The 17604-nt window shown below is 39.8% G+C and overlaps 1 long non-coding RNA gene across 1 annotated transcript; it reads right to left on the bottom strand.

Annotated features, from left to right (window-relative positions):
* Positions 1 to 508: 508 nt before the first annotated feature.
* On the bottom strand, positions 509 to 16365 carry LOC130858870 (uncharacterized). Its single transcript, XR_009055125.1, has 3 exons — positions 16276 to 16365; positions 13420 to 13558; positions 509 to 986 (listed from the first exon to the last, which is right to left on the bottom strand). It is a non-coding gene; the product is annotated as an uncharacterized LOC130858870 (long non-coding RNA).
* Between the last annotated feature and the right edge of the window lie 1239 nt (positions 16366 to 17604).

Genomic DNA, 17604 nt, shown 5'->3' with positions numbered 1-17604 from the left:
CAAGCCTCCTCTACCTCAATGAATGCATATTCAAAAACAGCAAAGAATCTCTCTCTCTCTCCACACACACACACACACACACACACACACACACACACAGCACACACCTCCCTAAGCACACTGTGGAGCTGCCCTCCCCACTCCTAGCATCTGACCTTGTTTTAAAGTATAACGTAGTGGTGTATCACGTTGATAGCAAATGCCTCGCGATGTGAATTGAGGTTCTTTACAAACCAATCAAAATCATTTCAAATCAGGGGTGAATTGGCTGGCCTCACACCTGCTCATTTTGTCCCTTTTGTTTAGTATTTATTTTTGCTAGATTTTTTTGGTGGGTTTACTGGAAATTAGTTGCAGTTGTCCACTCTTATCCTATGTTGACCTATGTAATGCTAGTTGAAATGACTTATGTACTTTGATGGAAAATGCCACTTCTGCTGAAATTGGCAATAAAAGCACTCACTCTCTATTCTCTTCCTCTCTATTTGAACACATTCCTGTACCTAAATGTAGATAACGGACTTAATAGAGACATAAGCCATATACATGCCCATATCATTGAAACATTATGCATCTGCCTATTATCTATAACTCCTAATTTTATCTACAGAACCAGACGTGAAAACCAGAGTGCCCACGGCTGAAGTACCTGCGTAGATGTACTTTTGTGATGGAGGTACTGTGATGTCCAGAAGTCACAGTGGAAGAGAGGATACAATGTTGTTTAATCCTTGCCCAGATCGTGTTCTCCTGTATTTCAGTTTCAGTACATACACAGCCTCTCTGTTTGCATCAGAACAATGGCTGTCTGGTTATGAACTCAGTATACAAATGATCAGCCACCCTGGGTCTGCCTCTGATCCACAGCTTCCACTTCAGGCATTCAGCGCAGTAGGTGCCAAGTCACATCAATCATTCTATTTTTGCTGTGTCCCTGGTAAGAGATGGCATTTGTTTTCCTGATTCAGAAGATAAGCCAGACGTGACTGGGAAAAAAAAATGTGAATGTGAAGAAACCAAGCCTTGTTGAAAATTTTTCAAGCTGAAAATGTAACATGTTAAACATCTTTTATTAAGTGGAATTATAGTAAAATTTTAATTATTTGAAATAAATGGAAAAAGCGTGACCCCAAATAATAATCAAAAAGAAATGTGAATTTTACTCTAAAGCCAAGTGTGTCATTTTGTATAAGTAGCTGAATTAATTGCCAGGCTGTTTCCTCAGGTAGACCAACTCCAGTACTCTTGCTCTCATAAAGACTGTCTTTGTTCCAGTGGTATCAGGTCTATTCCACAGATCTCTTCAGGCTGGGAACAGGTTTCCATTAAGAAATTAAATACGGCTTTTCTCATTTTCATACATAAATTGAAATCTGCAAATAGCTTCAGTGGTTTATTTTTTTTCTTTCAAGAAACCAATTTTTTTCAGTACATACTGAGCCCAGCAACTGCTCCCATAGCGTGTTCTAATCTGGAAATTATTCATAAGCAGTCTGGGTTAAACCAAATCATTTTCCCAAACAAAAAGCTCAAACAGTATGTATATGTATGTATGTGATGAGGGCTTTTGAACTTGTGACTCTAGAATTCAACCCCTGACATGCAGAAACAGTATCTGAAAACATTATTTATAGAAAAATGTCTCTAATGTTTGTGTGGCTTTCATCTGGCCCCTAAACAGAAACCATCAGTCCTTCCCAAATGGAGTGCACCAGAAACAACCTACCTACAAAGAATAAACTTAAAGTAGGGCCACAGGAGAGCTGTAAAATACATTTTCCCAATCCAACAAAGCCACAAATTTCAAGGAGCTAAAATTTCCAACTGAATGAAATGTGAGTAAAAAGCTGTTTTTTTCAAATTTGGACCAAAATTGGACATAAGTGGAGACAGAATTCCTGGCAAAACTAGTCACAAGACCAGCCCTGATGCAAAGCAAGGGGAAATAGACACCATCTCTTAATGGGTGGTGTGGTGTGCTTCTCCTGGGAAAGGAATTGATGGCAGCCATCTTTGGAGACTGTCTACCACCAGGGGAAAATAAAGCATCCAATTTATTCACCAACACTTTACATACTAATCACTCCTTATTTACTGGTGGTTCCTCACTACTGTGTCTTTTGTCCCTCTTCTTACTTTCCCCAGTGAACTAAGTATTATTAAATATCATTAGGACTTCCCTGGTGGTGCAGTGGTTAAGAATCCGCCTGCCAATGCAGGGGACACGGGTTTGATCCCTGGTCCGGGAAGATCCCACATGCCGTGGAGCACGTGCCAAGGAACCATGCTCCACAACAACTGAGCTGGTGTGCTGCAACTACTGAAGCCGGAGTGCCTAGAGCCCATGCTCTGCAACAAGAGAAGCCACCACACTGAGAAGCCCACACACCGCAATGAAGAGAAGCCCCCCTCACTGCAACTAGAGAAAGCCCGCACACAGCAACGAAGACTCAATGCAGCCAAAAGTAAATTATAAATAAATAAATAACTTTTTTTTTTTTAAAAAAAAGGAAAACCCACCGAAAAAAAAAAAATCCGCCTGCCAGTGCAGGGGACATGGGTTCGATCCCTGGTCCTCATGCCGAGAAGCACCTAAGCCCGTGAGCCACAATTACTGAGCCTGCATGCTGCAACTATTGAAGCCCGTGTGCCCAGAGCCAGTGCTTCACAACAAGAGAATCCACTGCACTGAGAAACCCGCGCACCACAATGAAGAGTAGCCCCTGCTCACCACAACTGGAGAAAGCCCGTGCACAGCAATGGAGACCCAACGCTGCCAATAAATAAATAAATACAATAATTCTGGAAAAAAGTGTTATCTCTAAATATTATTAAATATCTACTAGACACATCTACAAGGATATAACTATGGCATGCACTCAATATAGGCAGTCTTTTCCTCCTCCAGTAATTTTTCATCTTACTTAATAGCACCGCTTTCTACCTGACCACAAAGCCAATATCTTTAATCTACCCCTCTCTCCTTCAAATCCCACTTCAAGTCTAAGCGCTGCCAATTCTAACTTTTCATCTTCACTAACATTGCCTTAGGGTTTAGGTACCTGTAAGACCTCACCTGAACTGGAGAAGAAGCTACTGATTATCTTACAATTGTAACCGTAACTGCAATCACATTACAGCCCCATTTAAACATTTGCAAGTAGCTTGCCCTTGCCAAACTCTCAAAAACCCCGTGACTTTCTATAGCCAGCGAGCTTGCTCATGACCTGCTGGACAAGCCAGTCTTGACCAGACTTGACAGCTGGTCTCTCCCAAAGTCATCCTTTCCTCACTCATGCCCTAAGTTTCAGTCGCACAAAATGACTTATTGGCTAAACCTACCATACGGTCCTCGTTATACCCCTCCCCGTTGGTGCATTGCTTCCCATTGGTTCTTGGGTTCCAGACCTCAGTTCAAATGTTGCGTGGGCACCTGAATTTCAGTCCAAGCTTACTACATACTTACTAACTAGGTACTCTTGGAGGAGATATTTAACTTTTCTAATTCTTACTATCCTCACCCGTAAAACAGTCATAACAGAAAACCTACTTCAGAGAATTGTTGTGAACGTTAAAGGAGGTGATATCTCTAAAATGGGTTCACAATGCCTGACAGATAATAAGCACTAAGAAATATAAGATAATATTGTTACAATATTATGTACGAACTTATGCAGAGGGATTTTATGCAGCTACTAATAGAAAAAATGTTTCTGGTGGGAATCACATATATTGGGTTGAAAGCCAAGATGAAAAGATGTGTGGCATTTGTTTATGTCATGGGGCAGTGAGAGGAAACAGCACATCAGTTATCCTTCTGAGCTACAGAGAAATCAGGCTGATGTCTATTGCTCTTTGGCTCTCATTTGTTATTCTCTCTCGTGGATGAAATGGAGCATGATGGTGGCTTTAGGGGCCAAAAAGCACAGCCAAGTATATATTTCCACTTGGACACTGAAATCCATCAGAAAAACTGGAAGACTGACTGTAGGCATTAGAGGAATTCCAGGGTGGAGAGTAGTATCCAGTCTGCTATGTGACAGGCCTCACTGTCAGTTGGATGATGCATTTTTCTCCAACTTTTCTTCTCTCACTCCTAACTCATGTCCACCATTTCTTTTTTTAAAATAAATTTATTTATTTGTTTATTTATTTATTGGCTGTGTTGGGTCTTCGTTGCTGCACAGGCTTTCTCTATTTGCAGAGAGCGGGGGCTACTCTTCATTACGATGCATGGGCTTCTCAGTGCGGTGGCTTCCCTTGTTGTGGAGCACGGTCTCTAGGCCCGTGGGCTTCAGTAGCTGTGGCACACGGACTTAGTTGCTCCACAGCATGTAGGATCTTCCTGGACCAGGGGTCAAACCCGTGTCTCCTGCATTGGCAGGAGGATTCTCCACCACTGCGCCACCAGGGAAGTTCATGTCTAGCATTTCTGGCTAAAATTTAACAGCTGGCCTGGTTCATACCCATTTACTAATTGCTGAAACTGATACTGGTGCTTACAATGGGTGGTATGAGATAGTAAAGCCAGCTTGTTCCAGATACACTTTATTGTTTTTGGTGTGTTTATTGGCCAATTGTTTTATGACCATTTTTAGTATTCTTTACAACAACCATCTGTAGCTAAAATGAATCTGAAGCTTTCCATTCCAAATACACCCTTGTGACTATCAAGTAGGGAACACAAGATTTTTTTCTATGCTGAGTATTCAGGCAATCACACCTAAAGTAAGATTCTAAAATATAAAGTTTACAACTTTAACATTTAAATAAAAACATCCTATTAATCTAAATTTTTTCTTATAGAAACATATGTTGGCAGTATTCAAAGCTCTCCAGAAAATTACTTCCAGTTTCTGGCTTTATCTTTACATGATATTTTTATATAGTTCAATGGATTCAAAATGTATACAAGCAATAGGTAAGGTGCTTAAAAAATTGGTACTTATGCTAAGTTTATAGAAACTTGGATATTGCCAAGGTATGTGGTATTCTAACCAATCTTTATTTTCAAAACAGAAGAGTATTAAGAAAAGAGTAAGATAAACAGTATTATGTGAATTCACATTTAGAAAATTTGAAAGCATGAGAATTTAATATCACAGGGGCAAAGTAAAATTGGATAGTTAAAAAGTTATAAACATGCTATTATAGACCTATAAAATATTGGCATATGAGATTGTAACTATTTCAAATTGAAGTCATGCTATCTTCCCCCCTCTGTCTTTTCTATAATAAAACAATCCTGTTTTCAAAATTATCCAAGGCACGAACTCAGAAGAATCAGAAAGTATTGTGAGATCACTCTTTACCGATAGACTCAGAGGCTTTACTAAACTTATAACCAAAAGCTATCTGTGTGGCAGTTTCAAACAGTGAATCATTGTGTAGTATTTCTAATCAGACAGCCTAGGTTTTAATCTCACCTGCTATTTATTAGGGAAGAAACATTGGACACATTATTTAACTTTTTAAGTCACAGTTTTCTCATTTCTAACATGAAGGATAATGAGAAGTGCTTCATAGTATACTGGGATGATGTGAAATGGTAAGTATATGGCACAGAATAAGTGCCTACAGAAGTTAATGATTTATTTTATTAATAGTTTGAGCTTTTATATTTTTAGTATATAACATATTTTGCAAATTTTATATGATTAAGCTTTAAATATTTAAAGACAAATTTCTGTTTATATATTTAAAATGAGTTTTTTGTCAGCAGCACATATTGGGTCTTTTTTTTCTTAAAGAGTATTTCATTTTTTAAAATTTTTAAAAAGTTATTTATTTATTGGCTGTGATGGGTCTTCATTGCTGCGCACAGGCTTTCTATAGTTGAGGTGAGTGGGGGCTCCTCTTCATTATGGTGTGCGGGCTTCTTACCAAGGTGGCTTCTCTTGTTTCGGAGCACGGGCTCTAGGCTCACAGGTTTCAGTAGTTGTGGCATGTGGGCTCAGTAGTGTGGCTCACGGGCTCTAGTGCAGCTCAGTAGTTGTGGCGTACGGGCTCAGTTGCTCCATGGCATGTGGGATCTTCCTGGCCCAGGGCTCGAACCCGTGTCCTCTGCATTGGCAGGCAGACTCCCAACCACTGTGCCACCAGGGAAGACCTTGGGTCTTATTTTTTATTCAATCTGACAATCTTTGTCTTTAAACTGGTGTATTTAGACTATACACAGTTAAAGTAACTATTAATATTGCATTAAAATGTAACCTCTTGCTAGCTATTTCTCTTTGTTCCATCTGTACTGTAAATTATTTCTTTCTTTTCCTTTCTGCCTTTCTTGGGCTAAGTACTTTTATGATTACATTTTATCTCTTGACTTATTAATTACACTTCTTTTTAACAGTTTTTAGTGATTACCCTGGCATTTACAATATACATTTCAAATTAATCGGATCTACCTTCAAACAATGTTATACTACTTTACAAGTATTGTAAGGCCTTTACAACAGTGTATTCTCAATTCTTCCTGCCTATCCTTTGTGCTATTATTTTCATATGCTTTACTTTTACACGTGCCATATATGTAATCAGCCAGTTATTATTTAACACATTTATGAATAAGACATACATTTTATCTCATTTTCATTCACTCCAGTTCCTAGTCTCTTCTTCTTCTTTCTTTTTTTTTTTAGGTGTAGATCCAAGTTTCCGACCAATCTCATATTTCTTCTGCCTTTAGTATTTCTTCTTTCCTTTAATATTTTCTTATAGAGTATATCTGGCAATTCTCTCAGTTTTTGTCTTTGAATGTTTTTTTTCTCTTTCAATTCTTTTTTACTAGATGTTGAGTTCTGGGTTAACGTTTTTCCTCAATACTTTAAATGTCACTACATTTTCTTTCTGCTTGAATAGTTTCTGATGAGAAGTCTGTTCTAATTCTCATGCTTGTTTCTCTGTAGAGAAGACTTTTTTCCCCTTCCGGCTAACTTCAAGATTTTTTTCTTCTCTCATTTTCAGAAATTTGAATACTGTATGCCTAGTTGTGTGTATGTGTGTGTTTGATATTTATCCTGCTTGGTGTTCTGTGAGCTTCTTGGATCTGTGATTTCATGCCTGTTACTAATTTTATGAAATTCTCTGCCATTGTTTAAACAAATATTTCTTCTGCTCTATTTTTGCCCTCTTCTCCATGTGTATATGTTACACTGCTTAAAATTGTCCCACACTATTGGGTGCTCTATTCTTTTTTATTCATTCTTTGTTTTCTCTGTTTTCCAGTTTGGTTAATTTCCACTACCTATCATCAAATTCACAGATTCTTTCCTTGGCTGTGTCAAGTCTACTGCTGAGCCTGTTGGAGGTTTTTGTATCTGTCACTGATTCTTTTACTTCCAGTATTTTCATTTGATTCTTTCTTATAGTTTCCATCTCTCTGCTGAATTACTCATCTGACACTGCATGTCATCTTCTTTGTTCTATTAGAGCCAATAACATATTAATCAAAATTACTTAAAATTCTCTGTCTGATAATTCCAGCATCTGTGTCATAGCCAGTCTGATCCTGATACTTGCTTTGACTCTGCTGTGAGTGTGAGTGTGTGTGTGTTTGTATTTTCACCTGCCCTAGAAATTTTTGCTGCTGTTGAAAGCCAGACATCTTGTGTAGGGCTATAGATCCTGGAGTAAATAATTTTTATAGTTGGAGAGGAGCATCCATTTTCCTCAGCTAGACCTTAAGTATGGGGTTTGTGTTAATCTGTCCAGGAAATGGGCAGAGTTTGGAGTCTGTTGTTCTTAGGGTCACTCTAAGCGTAACCCCAGACTTAAAATTCCTCTAGTGACACCTTGTGTTTACAACGTAGGATGGTTTGATAGAGGCTCTTCTCTCCGTGTCTGTTCCCTCCTTGGGTTTTCATCTTTCCTTTGCACTGCTGCCTAACCAGGACGGGTCTCCTGCAGCTCTCCCAGCTGTATGCCACTGTTATTTTACTCTAAGCTTGCGAGCCTGGTTGGGGATGCGGGTGGAGAGGGGAGAGCACTCCCTGATGTTCTGATTAAGCCTCAGTCTCGGGCAGGGCTCTGTCCCTGGGCCTGGGAGATGGCCTTCACAAGCGCTCTGCCCCCCCAGCTGCAGAGCAGGACCTTGCAGGTATTTCTCCTCAGAGAAGAAATATAAATATTCATGGTATGGCTCCCAGAAGAATGATGCTTCTTCTTTTCTTTTCTGTGCTCTTCCCCTGATGCAGCAGATTTCCATCGGTACCCTAAGGTGACAATTTTCCTTGCTCTTTCCCTTGCAGATGAGGCCTTTCATCCTGGAACGGAGATGGAGGAGATGGGTTTGGGCAGTTTGGGCAGTGGCTGCTGTTCCTTCTCTCTGTCAGCACTGTGAAAACAGCTTCCTCAGGATTCTTCCAAGTCTTTCCTATGAGCACTGTCAGTAAGAATGCGCAAACACCTCTGTATCTGCCACACCCAGGAGTTTTACACTCTCACACCAGCCCACACTCAGCCTCTAGCAATTTCTGGAAACATTTTAGCTGCATCTTCTTACTGTCTTATGTGGAGTCTGGCAGAATCTGCCAAAGGTAAGTAAATGCTCAGGCGCTATTTATCCCCAAAGGCATCTGTCTTTCTGCATATTTGAGGTTACTTGTTTGCCTTGAAACCTCAATTCTCTGATGGGTCCAGCTTTTTTTCTTGTAAGGGTGGGAATAAAATTCTTTACAACTTTCTACGTCTCCGAGCTGAAACCAGAAGTCTTTTAATCATTAATTTAGGAACAACATGAAGGTAAACAGCTGAAAGTTTATTCTCTAAAGTAGGTATTATTATTTTATCTTAGAAATGAGACTCATTTGAAAATATTAAAGAAGTCAGTTATAGCAACAAAGAAGACGTATCGAGACATCTGGGAATTTTTTTCCGCTGCGTGAGAAAAAAGTAAATTTAACTTTTGAATATCTCTGAAACTATATTGGAATTTATGTACTTTGAGAATTTTGTATATAATTATTAAAAATTAAGATTAAGATGAGCTTTGTATTGTAATAGTCCAACTATCAAAAAAGTACAATGTATCTTTACTCTGATCAGGAAGGGCCTTGATTCAGTCACATATTGGAAAGAATAATTTGTACTGCAGGTAGCAGAGAATCCCAACTTGAATCATTTAAACAGTAGAAAATGGAATATCTTGAAGTCTGGAGATAGTGATTCTAAAGTTGGTGAATTCAGAGTCTCAAACAAGACATCTCTGGCCTGAAAAATTCTGCACAAAATCATTGCCAATGACTTAGGAGAGCCAAGCAAGAACAGACATGGAGCCCAGGCACTGAAATATGTGAACGTGTCGCTCAGAAACATCAGCCCAGGAACGGAACGGCACACCTTCCCACTATAGAGAAAGTAAATGTGGTCGTTTCCATTTTCAACATACATCATTCAGATTGACTGTGGCCATTTGGCGACTCCCCTTCTGCATCAATTCTGATGATAAGGCTGGCTTGTTATGAGCCGGTATTATTCTAAGTACTTTATAAGCAATAGCTCATGTAATCCTCACAATAATGCTATGAGGTAGGTACTGTTATTCTTCCCATCTTACAGATGGGGAAAGTAAAGTTCAGTGATGCTGAGTTACTTGCTTAGGGTCACAAAGCCAGAAAGAGATGAATGTGGAATTTGCATATGACTCCCTAAGCCATACTGTTATGTAATGTGTCGTCCTGCCTTGAACATTTTCTCTTCTTGATACCTCTATTTCTTTGACTGATCTGTTTCATTCATTGGTTCTTCTTCTTCTTGCTCCAAAGATAAGAACTCTTCCCAAGATGCTGTTTTTCTCTTTCTCGTGGACGTTTGTGCTCCCAAGGTTTAAACTATCACATCACCACCATAATAGGGATTAGTGACAAACAGGTATGCTGTCCAATCCCCCCACAGCTATTTCACACCATCTTCTGTATCCTCAAACCTCTAGCACACCCGCCTCTATTTCCCTTCTGCTGATTGCTTCTTATCCCACCACCCTCCAAAAAGAAAAATACCAGAAGAGAACTTCCACACGCTCCCACCACCAATCTACCACATCACTTTTTCCTATTTCACTGGTTGCTTGTTCTCAATGTCTTTTTTTGCTTTCTCCATTCTTCAGCTCTCTAAACCTTAGCTTCTCATGCCCTGACCTAGAAACTCTCCCTCTATTCCTTGATGATTTTCACATCAATTTTTCATCTCAGACTTCCCCTCAGAACTCTTGTATATCACTTGTATATCTCCCTGGTGTATATATAATAATAGCATCTCAAACCACAAGCCCCCAAATGAACCCCGGTTTAGCCCCACCCCCAAAACTGCTGTCTTTCCCACCTCTATAAAAGGCAACTCTGACATTTCAACGCTCAAACCCAGAAACCATGGAGTCATCCTTGATTCTTCTAACACTCTACATTCAATCAGTCAACAAATTTGTTTGCCTCTACCTTCAAAATATATCTAGCATCAAGCCATTAACACTTCTTATCTTGAATTTTGTAATGACTTTTTGTGGCAAAGAGTATCCTTCTTTATCCTTAATAGAGCCTGTCTTTTAGCTGGCACATGGCCTCCATAAGTAAAAACTATACTAGCCAGGCTTCCTTGCATCTAAGCAAAGCTACATAACTAAGCTCTGACTGTTGGGATGTAAGCACAAGTATTATTGGAGCTCTGAAGAAATGTACCTAAAGGGAGAAAGCATGGCTTGGTTCTGCTCTTTCCTCTAGCTGGCATGCCCTCAGTTCTGCCCCTGTTATCTGGAATGGGGATGCAACAGCTGGAATAAAACAACCTCTAGCGCCAATCTTGGAAGACTGGAATTTTATTAAGGGAGCTTATAGTTTTGTTTTTTTTCATTTCATCCACTCACTAGGGAGATATATAAGATCTTCAAAACATATCTCTGTCATTTGCCTTATTATGATTCATTTTATTCACTCCATTTTGTCTACATTAGATATCACAATTAAAACTGATTTAAGACCACATTTGAGCATGAAGAAGGTGAATATTTCTTAATCTATGAAGAAGGGAGAAAGGAAAAGGAGAAAGTGACATTTATTAAATACCAGGAAATGTGCTATGGTCTTTTTTCCCCATATTATCAAACATAATCCTCCCAACAACAATGGTTGGCAGGACTTTTGCCCGCCTTTTATGAGGAGATATTCAACATGGTGCCGAAATGGCAGGGCTAGGTTTGACCTCAGTGACTGAGTGTGAATTTGTTGATTTAAATAATAGATTGGAATAATGTAGAATATATTGGATTAGTTTTAATGCCTCCTGTGGTTTTGCCCAGTAAAAAGAGAAGAAGCAACTTTCCCCATCAATATGCCATGACTTTTCAATGATGGAATCATGATATGTGGGGAGCTAGTGCAGGGCCTGGGACATAAAGGATGCTCAAGAAACACTAATTCCCTGCTCTCTCCTCTTCCTCCCCTTCTAAGGAAGATTCTGTAAGAAGGGCTTTGGGAATATTTGAAATAAATATTCGAATACTTGAAATATTTGAGTGTTTGAAATAAATAATTGCATATAAGGCATGCCCTAGGAATGGTTCTTTCAGTACTTACTGTTTACAATTAATGTTTGATCTAAGTGTATTTTGGTTTATGGGTTTGCACTGCAATCCTGAGGGACAACTTATCAAGGGCTTATATGGCGGGGGTTCCTGTCTGGAGAGATGCTCTGAGGGGCGGGGGGACTAGGAACATGCCTTGAGGTTGGCTAATGTCAGCATCCCAGCTGAGGGATGCGCCCACTGCCATTGGTTCCCAGGGGTTAACGGGAAGGAGGTTAACGGGAAGGAGGCCTCGGTATCTTTTTCCTTCAGAGGCCACAGGAGGAAGGCAGTTTATTTAGGGACACTTTAAAGCAAGTTTCTTGTGCTCCAGGCACCTCTTTCCATCAGAGCAGGGGAGTATGTTGCAGTGATTTACATTTGTGTGGGGCCAACATGGATGTGAAGGAGGTTTCAACCGAGGCACAAGGTTAGTTTCAAAAATTAGTTAATCAATCTATTTTTCTTTATTTTCTTCTTTTGCACAGAAGCTGGTAAGCTAGGACCTATGTGTGAACAACTTTATACATGAATTGTTTGTACTTGGTTTGCTTGGGTTGATATGATACATTATATTTAAATTCCTTGAACACTGTGAATTCCCCTAATGTGTACGAATGACTGAGGCTTTGTAAATAAAGGGATGTTTGTGTGAATAAAGGTATTTGATGGGGTCAAAGGGAAAAAAAGGGTCACAGTTTCCAGATAAAAATGCTCCATATGGCTTATCTACTGGTGGCAAACCCAGAGCGGTACATTGTACATTTCCATGTGGAAAGCACACCTTCAAGATGGCCCAAACCTTTTATCTGCCTTAGTCTCCAATCATTAGTAAAGAGAGCAGGCACTGGTGGGTTATCTATTTGAAGGCAGTTGCGGTGAGGCAGGAGTTATCTCCAGTCCATGGTTTTAACGTGTGCACTGCTATGTGTGGCCTTCCAAGTTCCAAGGAGTGAGCTCAACTATGTTTCATTCATAATAAAACTTGTTTTTGATTCAAATTTCATCAACCTGCCCAGACTTGTAAAGAGAAGCAACAAAACCAAATTTCTGTTTCTAGCTTCAATTACCTATGGAATTTTTTTTAAAAAAGAACTCTATTTTAATGATGAACAGGAAGATTCCACTTGGCAACACTCAGAGGATACAGGGGCCATACTTGGGAAATATTCATTAACATTCAGCAATGTAAGAATCCTTAGTGCCTAATTATCAAAGTGAGTTTAATTACCACAGACATCCATTCATTTAATTGGCTGGAAACACAAAAAGAAATTAAATGATAGCAATGCCAGCTTGTCCCTATAGTCTTCCTTCCATATTTATTTATGGTATTTATAAGGAAGGTGTTCACGGTGATTGCCGAAAGTTCTGTGTGCTGAAAACAAGCCCACAAAACCAAAACAGCAGCTCCACATTCTCTGGCCTAATCAGGAACCCAATTAAAATGAAAAGGGCCTTGCATCTTCATATATCACATATTGTGAGTTGTAAATACTCTCTTGCTATTTGAGGACAGCAGGATAACTGGTTTCATAACCAATCACCATCGGTCTAATGGATATTTACCGCAGGGAAATGTGACGGGCGGTGGAGAACAAAATGAGAATCAATGAGTCTCTGCAGTATTATTATCATTCACGCTGCCTAGAAACACTGCTGCGTCATTGCTCTGCTCCTTCCCCAAAGCAGGGAGTTCTCTGGGCCTCAGCTGTTGTGGGTACTGATTTCACTGGCCAGAGATGCTGACTACTTTGGCTCTTCCCCTCGGGAGGTCAGCCAGGGGTCACAAGGAGAAGCATGTCCTATTTACCCAGAGAGGACCTCTCATTCTGTCCCTTGGCATGATCACTGTCATAGTTACTTACTTGGAAAGTCTTGTGTCCTGCTGGCAAGGCGTATTCTGGTCAGTTGCATCACCTTCTCACATTTTCAGCTCTCGGAGCGTCAGTAAGACCTGCCTTTCAGTAACTGTGGTTGCTGAGTGAGGCATGAGGAGTCCACCCTCTGAAAGACAGCAGAGGAGAGCACCCTAGAAACTGTGATAAAAATGATCTCAGAATCTGAAGAGGATCCTGACGAGGCCTGTTGACAAGGCTAGAACAAAGGTTAGCAAAGTGATGCAGCCACACTGGACCCCAGGGTTGAGGCAACAACTTCTCTCTTACTGCTACCCTTTTTTCCTTCTAAATCTAATTTTTTCTTTTTATATTTTCATGTAAGTTGGTCTTCTTTCTGCATTTCTGATTTGTATTTCAGATTTTTGTATTTCATACTTGGGTAAATCTGTTACCCAATTTTACTAATGTCTATCACAGCTCCTAGTAAGTGTTCAAGGAATATCAGTTGGTTATGATTTACTGCCTAGAGAGTTGATGAATGAAACATGAATTTTTTTTCCAACAAAGTGCTTTTCTGAGCTTTAAGCAAAAGCCACAGGTTGTTGAAAAGGTATCAGCCACTTGATTCAGTAGGAAATCTGAGGATGATCTCCTTCCAGCAGTTTCATTTGAGAACAGTCTCACAATTGCAATTTCCAAGACGTGACACCTACCAGAGTAACTGCCAGCATCACTGTGGACTTGTGTTCCTTCTGTCTTCTAGCTGGCAACCCTTTTGATTTACACAGCATTGAACAGTTGATGGTGAGACTTACATTCTTTCTCTTCCACTTTCAAACTCTCAGCAGATTTTATTTTCAAACTGGTCTGATGGGACGAGGATAGGGCTGCTGAAACAGTCTGATTTTCCAGCATGAGTCTTGTTTAAATCTTAACCACATATTAGTTAACATGCTATATGTTGCCAAAGGATGCAACCAAGTCTTTCTTGCTATTGTTCAGGAAAGTAAGATTCTTAACACAATGCCATCCCTAGTCACCTCTGTTTTTAAATAGTGGCCCCACTACAGTAATTTATTTTGGGTTACAGATTGCAGGAGTTCACACATACATATATCTAGTTTTGATGTAAGAACAACTGGGGCTAGTGCTTTAGCAGAACTGTTTTTAAAAAGAGTAAAGATTTATATAACAATCTTAGATGAAGTGTTATATAATCTAGAGCAAAATCACTTGAACAATACATAATTTAAAAAAGAAAAGAAAAAAAAAAGTTTGATTAAGAAAGCCATGGGCAAATTAGACCCATGAAGGCTCTAATGGAAAGGGCTTATTTGTGTAATAGAGCCAATTTCTGTCCTAATGTGAGCCTGCTAATCCAGACATCAGATTTACTCTTATTCATCTTCATCTTCAATTTTAAAAGCATCTCTTAAAAGGCTGCTTGCACAGCCAAGAAAATAACATCTAAAAAAGTACCTTTGAGCATCCATATTGAGCCAGGTTGACTGATGTCTCAGACTCATCATCTTACTTGAAGTACCATATGCAGCTCTATTTCCTGGAATCCAGAGTAGCAGAGTAGGCAGGTATATTGTGAATACAGATAGAGGTAGATGGAGAGAGAGAGAGAGCACGTGAGCGAGAGCAAGAGAGAGAGGCTGAGAATGAAAGAACAAAGACCCAAAGGGCTGTGTGTCTGCAGCAGGTAGAGCAGTAAGCAAATTCATTAATTACACCTTCCTGCTTCAAATGAGCAAGCTAATTATCTGTTTACCTAAGAGTCAATATTGCCCCCAGGCTATAGACCATAGTAAACACCAACAAAGGCAACTGGGTTTGCCATGGCATGAATATATTTAAAGTTTGAAGTTTATATGTATCCCACCACAGAGTAAAGTTCAGACAATATATTTATGTGAAATACTAATACATGAAGCACAGTCATTGGAATACAACTTCATAAAAGAAGTAAATACTTAAATGTTTTTTTGGTTCTTCCCACCTATCAAGCAGTTCAGTGAAATATATGCATCTATTTCAGGTTGTCAGACTAATTTATGTCTCCATCAAGAAAGTGTATATATATGGCACACACACACATATACATGTACATGTATATATATATATACATATATACATTATATATATATATAAAGGAGCATAGATTTTATGTCCTATTTATAGTAAATTATCATATATGTATACATGTAATAATAATAGTGAATATTTTATTGAACATTTACTAGATACCACACACTTGTAACTGGTCTGTTATGCATGGATAATTATGGAGTAATCAAAAGATTTGTTTTGTCTTGTTCTTTGTGGTATCTCACTGTCTTTTTTAAAGTTTGATGAGATTAACATTTAAATCAGCACACTTCAAGTAAAGCAGGTTGTCCTCTGTAATGTGAATGGGCCTGATCCAATCAGTTAAAGGCCTTAAAAAAGCAAAGACTGACCTCCTCTGAGCAAGAAAGAATTCTGCTTGCAGACTGCCTTCAGACTCCTTGAACTGCAACTCCTTCCTCGAGGTCCAGCCTGCCAACCAACCCTGCAGATTTTGGACTTTCCAGGTCCCACAATTGTGTAAGCTAGTTCCTTAAAATAAGTATCTCAACAGATGGATATCTTACCTCTATGGCTGTGATCTCCGTCTGCGCGCGCACGCACACACACACACACACACACACACACACACGCACGCACACACACACGCACACACACGCACACACCCCCCTATTGGTTCTGTTTCTCTGAAGAACCTTAATACAACCAACCAGCTTGCTAGCCACTATCTGACCGTTTGAGGCCAGAGCTACGGTGAAGGGAGGGGTGAGAGATGGCTAGGAAATGTCTCCCTTGAACAGCGCTCTGTACCTGACAAATGTTGGAAAAGCCGGCATATCTCTCTGGAATACTTTCTTGATTCTTCATGAATCTCATTGTGGAGGCTTGGATGGACCCGCCCTCTTGCAGTAAACTTGAACCAACATGTGCCTCTTTATAGAAGGTGGTCACGTGTGATTCTTCTCACAGCTTCAAACACATTGACACTCTTTGTCAGCTTTTAGCTGCTGGGGCGCTCCCCCCCCTCAGGCAACTCTGTCTGACAGTACTAGTACTGTACTAGGTAACTTTTTCTCTTCTGGGTAGTCTGCATCTGCTCGGTGGAGAATGCTGCTGCATCCCTTGCTCTGACAAATAATGGCTCTATGGCTGCCCCTAACCCAGCAGCATGGTCCTTCCTCTGCTACCCAGGCACTTAGCTGATCTCTGTCTCAACAGCCCTAAGTAATGAATGGAGCAGAGTCTGGTCTTGCTCCACAATGTTCTCCAGCCCCAGACAAGGTACATCAAGGTCTCAAAGGGGTCCTATTGAAGCCCTTTCTTACTTCAAAGTTAAAAAACAGTGGATTAAAGGATAATAAGACTACACACCCCAACCATCCACCCCAAAAGGAATTGTAGGGGCTCCTACAATTGTAGGAATTGTAATAGCTTTGGCTGTCTCCAAAGAAATACCTTCATAAATGGTTACTCTCTTTCTCTTTTCTTTACATTTGATAGTTTCAAAGAGGCTGGGAGTTCAAGAGTTGTGTAGCCAATTCATTGCACTTCTCTTTGTAATTTCTGAATTCAGCCTCCCAGTCACCTTGATATCTATATCCATCACTCAGATGCTTCAGTAAAAGCAGACATGAGGAGGCACATTTGAATTTCTTGCTATATTCTATTTTAAGCACTAACCTGGAATTGCCTCATTTCATTCCTGCACCAAACCCATAGGGCAGGTACTTTATTATTCCCATTTCACATACAATGAAACTAAGCCAGACATATTAAATAACCTGCCCTGGGTCACCTGGTTAGTGTCAGAGCTGAGCTGCAGACTCAGGGGATCTGATTCTGACTCAAAATCCTAACCACTGCAACATAATGCCAGTCACTGAATATTTACTTGGCACTATTCCCAAATGCAAGTCTACATCCTGATTGGTGAGTTCGCCATTTGATTAACTTCCTTTCAGAAGAAAAATGCCCATTTCTGACTTTTGGAAATAGATCAATGCTCTATATGATCTGGGCACTGGGATTTATTATAAGAATCTATTTAACATCGACGAGGAATTCAGGGCTGTGATCAATTTGGAGGATAATGAAAGAAGCATAAATGAGATAGTAAACCCGTAGTCTGGATTGGAGGAG

Source organism: Hippopotamus amphibius, chromosome 8 (assembly GCF_030028045.1).
Source record: "Hippopotamus amphibius kiboko isolate mHipAmp2 chromosome 8, mHipAmp2.hap2, whole genome shotgun sequence".
Classification (NCBI taxonomy): domain Eukaryota; kingdom Metazoa; phylum Chordata; class Mammalia; order Artiodactyla; family Hippopotamidae; genus Hippopotamus; species Hippopotamus amphibius.
This window is presented reverse-complemented; position numbering and strand designations above follow the sequence as displayed.